At 51.7% G+C, this 8,069-nt stretch overlaps 1 pseudogene; it reads right to left on the bottom strand.

The window, feature by feature from the left end:
- Positions 1-1,776: 1,776 nt before the first annotated feature.
- LOC130679335 (FERM domain-containing protein 1-like) lies at positions 1,777-7,847 on the bottom strand (annotated as a pseudogene).
- Between the last annotated feature and the right edge of the window lie 222 nt (positions 7,848-8,069).

Below are 8,069 nucleotides of genomic sequence, written 5' to 3'. Positions count from 1 at the left end.
AGCTAGAGCAACCTCCAAAAAAGAAAAAGTCAAGGTTGATATTGCCCAAACCTTTGTCCCTGTACAGACACATTGAAATACCAGCTCTTTCGAACAGAAGAGCATCTCTGCATCCACTGTCATTTGGATCAAGTTTCCCTCTTTTAAGTGTTAAAATGTACAAGAAAATATTCCTTGACTTTCATGAGAAAAATCAATGCATTTTGTTGGGGACCAGAGTCTCAGAGAGATTTTTTGGTTCAGAGAACTTGTGAGGATGAACATGACTATATGAGTGAAAGTGAAAAGTTCACGTGAAAATTCATCAAACCTACCATTTCCAAATAAGTACCTTTAATAATTACTATATTTAAACAACTTACTGAAGTTATCATTGACCAAGAGAAAAATAAGTATGATAAGTTTTGCAACATTAGTAGTATTTTCCCTTGTGAAATTTTAGCTATACATTTTTTTCTGAGAGAAGAATTCACCTGCCTGCATTATAATCAGGTATATGTTATAACCCAGATATTTTATAAAGCCTCTAAAATTTATATGAGATGTCATAATAGTAAATAAATGGATATATAATTAGGAATCCTTATATAAGGAACATACAGAAATGTCAGTTATACCGTCAACCTCCAGTTGTAAAAGAAAAAGCATCTATTGTATGGGTGTGAGTGTATTTGTGTGTGTAGGCATGTGTTGTGTCTATTTCTCCCTTCATCACTACAAAAGACAGGCTGCATAATATCATTCATTAGAAATCTTTGCCTCCTTTCAAATATTTATCATAAGTTAAACAAATCAGTGGTTGTATGTCATTGTCAATTAGTTTATTGAATTATGTCTTATAATACTGTGTAAGATATTGTAAGAAAAAAATATTTGCTTTGAGCAATGCCCATAGCAGGTTGATCTGAGTAAGATTATGTAGTGATGCATTTACAACTTGAAAGATAAGGAGAAAGGATGACAGAAGAGTAGGTGAACTGCAACAGTCTTCTCCACTACTTCCAAATTTATTCACAACTTCCAATATTATTCTAATACATATGTTGAAGAAGCCCCCAAATTCCCTGGGATGGTTCTAGTTTTCAGGCAAGCCATGAGCCCAGGTCAGCACTGCTTCCCTGGATCAAGGACTGCCATGCTGTGGGTTTAACAGTATGAACTGGGCAACCTGGTAAATGTAACTCTCTTCTTACTTTAGTATAAATAAAGTGCAGTTAAAAAGCAAGGAAGATAAATATTTACAAGCAAATTAATTGTGGTTTCAAAGGGATTTTTTAACTTATTGATATAGGATTTCAAACACTGAAACACTGTTTGAAAACAAAAAACATTCAAACCCCCACTATAGAAATTAATTCTTGATGCCTGAGAAAATTACTGTGGAGCAGTTTTTGACATAAACTCAGCATCAAAAAAATCCATGACCTCTATATTTAACATTGCATTAACAGATAACAGTGAGGATGGAAACACAGTATCAATAAAAAATAATTACTTTTTAGAAAAGCCAAGGAAGAGAAGACAATTACACCTTTGTCACAACTGTAAAGATCACTTCACAAAGTTACTAAAAAAAAGCTTTTTAATTAAAAGCAAAGAAATACAAAATATTTTAGTAACAGAATCAGAGATAAAGAGCCCATTTTTGAGTCAGCCTCCAGGAGAGCTGGAGGAGTGGGGTCACCACCACACCCTTCCATCATAACATCTGGGGGGACACATGAGCCAAATGTCCACACCCCATGATGCGAGAAACAGAAGTGTCAGCCGGCTGATTCATGGGGAGCGCCAGGCCCAGGCCCCGGCTGGGGGATGGGGGCAGTGTGGGCACAGGCAATGCTCTAGGCACCCAGACCACGGGTAGGATGATGGCGTGGACAGGCGCCCACCTTCAGCTTTCTCCAGCTGCTGCAGGCTCTGCAGTGCGGGCTGCAGGGTGAGGTGGAGCTGGTGGCTGGCTCTGAGCAGCTGCAGGAGGTGGCAGGAGTGAGAGGTGCAGCAGATGCAGTAGAGCGGTTCGGGGTGGAGAGCAGCCCGTCCAGCTGGATCTTAAACGTTTTTTCCTGCACAAAGAGATGAGACATAAATTTACAAGAAAACCATACGACAAGTGAAGAGGAGTGTTTTAAACACCAGCCATAACCCAAACTGCCATTGTTTCCACTGTGCAAATCTAACTTCTGTGGGCAGGCAGGCTTTTAGGGGGGCTCACTGCTCTGTATGCAGTAATGAGAAGGCTGCCCCGGGGGTCTGGGATGGCTGTGGGGAGCACCAGTCCAGGACAGGGTGAAAAGGGCTGCACTGTCCCCGCCCTTCCCCCCTGAGTCCAGGCCCGGGTGACCGTGTGCAGCCAGGACGACAGAGCAGACACCTGAAAGCCTGCAGCCACAGCACAGCGGTTCTGTGACTTACCCATAATTCCCCTCTACTTTCTCCACACAGGAGCCAAATGTTTCCTGGAACTGAGACTCAGAACGCCCTGTCAGGGCAGGAAAACAATTCCTAGGGGCAGGGCCATCTCCCGCTGAAGAAGCAAGGCCCCAGGCGGGGGTGGGGGGCACACTGTCGGGCTGTGTATGTGCCTTGTAGAGGACTAGGTGCCCAGGAAATGCCATGAGGAGCAGCCTTAGTCCTCCCCAGTCCCATCAGACACACACCAGAAATGCCAGCTTCCCTATGGGACCAGGGGAAGTCGTAGAGCAGCTGGGGAGCACGTCCTGCAGAGCAGCAGAGAGGGGTTACGCCAGGGGTCAGAGGCAAAGCCACAGGTTCAGCCCTTTATGGGAAGGGGGTGCTGCAGGGGCTTCACCCCACCTGAGAGATGTACATTCCTTTGAGGGTCAGCCCCAGGGTGAGGGTCGGTCTGTTTTCCTTCTTATCCTAAAAAAGACTCCAACATCAGAGCCCTCAACAGCCTGTGCCTGGGCAGAATGGGCCTTGTCATGGAAAAGAAGGGTGTAGTCAGCTCACTGTGGCCATGCATAGGACTGAGGCAGGGTCCCCAGGCCACAGGTCAGCTGTGGGGACACATGCACCCTGTCCTGGGATCGGTGTCCTGGCCACCCTGTGGGCTCCCTTCCCTTGGGCAGAGGCAGCTCTGAGGCAGTCTGGACTCATTTCCCCACTGGCAGCCACTTGGGCTTGACCTTGTACAGCCTGAAGAAGTGGACAGGAACGTCCTCAAGTCAGCAGGCCTCTCTGATGAAGTGTAGTATTGCCTCCTTGGGGCTCAGGCCCTGCTGCTCGCGGTGCATGCTGGGACCACGCCTGAGGATGTAGGTGCTGCCCCTCTTGGCGATGATCTGAGGGGCAATCACAGGCCTGTCGGGCCCTGCCTGCTCCCCATCACCATGCCCAGTCCTGGCCCTCAGCCTGTCTTCGCTGGGCAGGGGGAAGGCTCTCCGCCATCCAGAGCAGGAAGCCTTGGTGGCCTTACCCACTGTGGGAAGTAGGCCTGTGGCTCTAAGTACCTCCCAACATGGGCCAGCTCCCAGTGGTTGCCCAGGTCGGCCTGCAGCCCATAGGCAGCTAGAAGGAAGTAGGCCTCCTCCCAGTGGGTGCACTCAGACCTCAGCACCCGCTCCCTCAGGTGGCAGTAGTCCGGGTTCCTGGCCTTCCTGTCCCTGGAAGGCGGTTGTCAGGCTTCTGAGAGGCTGGCTCTGCCCTGCCGACCTGGCCACCACCCCAGCCCTCCTACCATTCTGCTCCAGGTCTTGGGCCTCTCCGGGTCCCAGAAGGCCCACCCCTGCCACACGAGCTGCTTCCCAGGGTGGCGGATGAACCTGCTGCCATCACACCTCAGTTCTCTGAATGCTAGACCCAGGTCTGTTCCCCAGCAGGGGTGCCCTTCACCAACCCTGGGCCAGCTGTTGCCAGTGCCCCAGGGATGTGCCCGTGCAGGACTGCCTGGATCCATGGGCACTGGGCAGGCTCAGAGTTGAAGCTCATTCCCAGATGGGGTGTTTTCTGTTCTTTCCCAGCCCCAGCTCTGGGAGAGCAGCTTAGATTTTTTAATCCTATGGACCATGGCTGGTCCCAGAGCCAGCAGAGCTCCCGTCCATCACCCCATCCCTTCCATTCTCCTCTCCATGACTCTTCCACACAAGCATGCACATGCTTCCTCCCCACCTCTCCGCCTAGGAATGTTTGTTGGGGCCATTGGCACCAGCTCAGGGGATTCCTGGGGACACAGGCCCTGCTCATGTGCCCCTGGTCTGGGATAAACAGCCCCTGGGCTGTCTGGGGGTCCATCAGCCTACGAGCTCTGGGGCAGATCTCTCAGGAAAGTAGCTCCTGCACCTCAGGTGGAGCTTGCTGGGGTCCTGCCAAGGGACCCTCTCCTACCCAGGCCAGTGCCCAGCACAGAGCCACACACAGGGGGACAGCCGTCTTAAAGAAGGCATCTTCACACCCTCCCAGCACCTGCCAGGGAAGAATCCCATCTGGAGACACCAGTCCCTGTGCCTGGGAGAGCTTGTCTTTACAGCGTGTAGCATATGGCTCCCACCCACAATGCAGCAGCCACGTCCTTCACGCCTCTTGGTGGATGCCCACCATCCCAGGAAATGTCCTTAATGTCAGCAACAATTACATAATGAGCCTTCTGTTTTCCACATAGAACTGCACCCTGGGGAAGGTCACAAAGGCTGCACCGGGCCTCCCGTGTCCCTGTGGGTAGGGGTGGAAAGAGAAGGAAGGCCATACGAGTGGTCCAGCTGGGCACAGCTGGCACTGTCACCACAGGTAGGCCTCCGAAGGCTCCAAGCTCAAGCTCAGGTCTCAGCCAGGGTAGGTCACAGTTTGATCTTACACTCCTAAAGGGCAAACCCAGTGAAGCATCTGTGGCATCCCCAAGCTTTTGCCTAGACCCACACCCAACGCCAACTCCGGAGGCAGTGAGAACATTTCAGGCAGCAGGTGCGCCAGCGGGGCTGCAGGCCACAGACAGTCACTCTGCACAGGGAGCACCCTGGCACCAGCGCCCGGCCCAGATGCGTGGATGCTCGCTCGAGGGGGTCTGGGGCAGCCCCCACCTGGCAGTCTAACTTACTTTACACATTTCTCTATTCCAATCCTTTGAGAAGTACTTGCTGAGCTCCTGCTCCAAATCCATGAACATGTACTCATTATCTGAAAAGAGGAGCCTCATTGGAGCGATTCCTGTGGTCTGGGAGAAACAGGCCCAGGGGGGCGTGGTGGAGTGAGCTTCTATGGAGTGGCTGACAGCTGCTTTCTGGGCTGGCACTCCAAGCACAGCCCTCAATGTCCAGGGGTCAAATGTTGCTGGCTGCACAGATGGTTTCCAAGTGCAGGAATACTGGATATCGAAGCTGATATGTGCTTCAGGCAAGAAAGAGGTGTCCACATGGTCTTACCCCTCTACCTGAGGACCTCTGGCTAGCTTTGGAATAAATCCTATACAAACAGAAATGCCTATGAATCTGGAAATGAATTCACCAACTTCAAGTTGACAATCCACGTTAACTTGGCTATGCCAGGAAGGACACCACATGAGGGGCTTCCTTCCACATTATGCATTTCTGTACCTTTGGAATATCACAACCCTGTGCTTCCTTTATATGCTGGGAAAAAAACAATTATCCTAGAGAGGAACATAAACCTGAGAGTGTCTACAGAAAGTTATGCTCAAGGCTTGGTGCCAGGACAGGTAGTGGTGGTAACAAATGAACCGCTTGGTGAGGGAGGCTGTAAAAGTGGGGCTGTGGTGTGGGGCAGGGGTGGAGGGGGGCCACTGTGTCTTCCCCCAATTCTGCTTTGAAGCTAAAACTATTTTAAAAAAATAAACACTTAAAAAAATCCTAGTGTCACCTCCAAGTCTAAGGTGCAAGGGCTCTGGGCAGACCCTGAATCTGCAGCTCAGTCACCCCAAAATCCCAACAGGCTTTGAGATGCTTTCAGCTTATTGAGACCACAGTCCTGAAGACATTAGGTGTCCCCATAGTTTTAAAAATAATTCATGTAGGACGCAGATGTGGTTACTTCCCATCTGTTAGGAGTGGGGCAAGGACACAGAGGTTCCTCTTTGGGTCCAAGAAGGTCCTGACTCTGCAGTTAAGAGTGAGCCCACTCCTCCCAGAAGGTGGAGGTCTGCTGGGCCTCTCAGACCTGCTCTGTCCTGGGTGGGGGCCTGGGGAGGGTCTACAAGGGGTCCCTCTGAGGGGACTCCTGAAAGCCTCCTGCCGGGTTCCTGGGAGGACAGAGGTGCTTCTCACAGAAGACCCCCATTTTGTACCATTTGAGGCCTTACCCAGCTGCATCCTGTGGTTCCAAAAAGTCACGTGGCAAGTACATGTTTAAAAAAGGGAATGAGTTCTTCCCCAATGGCCAACATGAGGGTAGAAAGGAGGGCTGAAGAGGAAACGGGAGAGGCTGGGGGCTGGAGGTACATGCAGGGACCCCCACTGGGGTGGCCTTCCCACTGGGAGGAGCTGCTCCTCCCTGGGACCTGCTCCGTCCACATGGCCTTGTGGGACCAAATCTTGCTCAGTGTGCCCAGAACACTAGTCTTACAAAGCAGAAATGGAGTGAGATATCATTCTGACAGTGGCAGGCCTGGCCATGCAGGCAGGGGGGTGGGCTACAGCCACAGAGCTGAATCACGTCCATTACAATGGATGTGCCTCTGGTGAGTGCACTCCTAACACTTTAATCTGAGGTCACAGCCTCACGCAAGGTGCAGCGCCTTCCATTTAAGGTGCATCGAGTGCTGCAGAGCCGGGCACCTGCAGAAGAAGGCTGAGTCCCTGGGGCCACCGCCCGTGGAAAGTGGGGGACAGGCAGGGCAGCCAAGGCCCCAGCAAAAGGCTATGGAGGTCAGAGGGGTGGGTGACGATGGGGCATAAAGCAGCCAAGAATTGGGAAACCACAAAATAGAAGAGAGCATCAGAGGGAGCTGCAGCCGCAGGCAAGGTGAGCTGGGGAGTGGGGAGGAGGGTGTGCAGCTGCATCAGGCCCCACAGGTGTCCCAGGCATATCTGAAACCTGCAGACAGCAGCCACGCCTTTGCCTTGCCTGTCACCCAGGAAGACCACCCAAGAAGCGCAGAAACCTCTGGGAAGGAAAGGCATCCGTCTTTCCAAAACATTCTGGGGCAGTGGGGAGCACAGACACCTGAGCGTGGCCGACCCAGTTCCCCTTGCTCAGAGCCCACTGCCCCTGCCTGGGGAAGCTTGTTGTTTAGGCAAGTGGACCAAGAGTGAGTTCAGGGCTCCCCTCACCTGCCATGGCAGCTCCCAGCATGCCCTGCATACACAGGCCCCATGGGGCATGATGGCTGGGTCCACAGCTTCACCCCTGGCCTGGCACAGGAGGTGCTCCCCATCAGCTGCCTCTTGAAGAGAGGATGACTGTGCAAAACACACTTTTAGCAGTTTAATCTCACAGGTGACTTAAATGCACGTTCTCATTTACACCACAAGATTCACATCTAGAGCACAAAAGCTCACCATGGCAGCTCCCATGTAATGCGATGTCCCCTTAAAGCACCAAGATTGCATAGAAGGACACACCATCCCCAAGTGCTAGCATGATCTAGAGATAAATCCTGGGCACCAGCAGAGAAGACACTCCCCTATGTCACTCACCTTTGGGGAGGCCCTTGGGGGCAGCCTCAGACTCTGCTGTGCCAGGTCACCAGAGCTGGGGACACTCACCTACCTGACTTGTGTTGGGAGCTTGCCCACACAGCACTGCCAGCAGCGACACCCTCCGCTGTGTGCCAGGCTACAGGGCAGGACTCAGAGCCAGCCCTTCCATCTCTACCTTGTCACTGTGCCTACCCCGCAGTACAGATGGGGAAACCAAGGCTTGCAGAGGCTAGAAAACATGCCAGTCACACAACTAATACAGTCTTGGTTACAGGTCCCCCTCCAAGGACCCTCAAGGCAAACTAGGGCCTTGGGCCAAACCCCACCTGCCACCTGTTTTTGTAAATGAAGTTTTTTTCAGATCACAGCCACACCCATTGGTTTACATAATCTCTATTGCCACTCTCATGTTTCAAAGCCAGAAATATTCAGCAACCCCTGCTCTAAGCAAACACCATTTTT

This window comes from Manis pentadactyla, chromosome 10 (assembly GCF_030020395.1).
Source record: "Manis pentadactyla isolate mManPen7 chromosome 10, mManPen7.hap1, whole genome shotgun sequence".
In the NCBI taxonomy this organism is placed as follows: domain Eukaryota; kingdom Metazoa; phylum Chordata; class Mammalia; order Pholidota; family Manidae; genus Manis; species Manis pentadactyla.
Note: the sequence above shows the minus strand (reverse complement) of the source record. Positions and strands in the feature narration are given on the sequence as shown.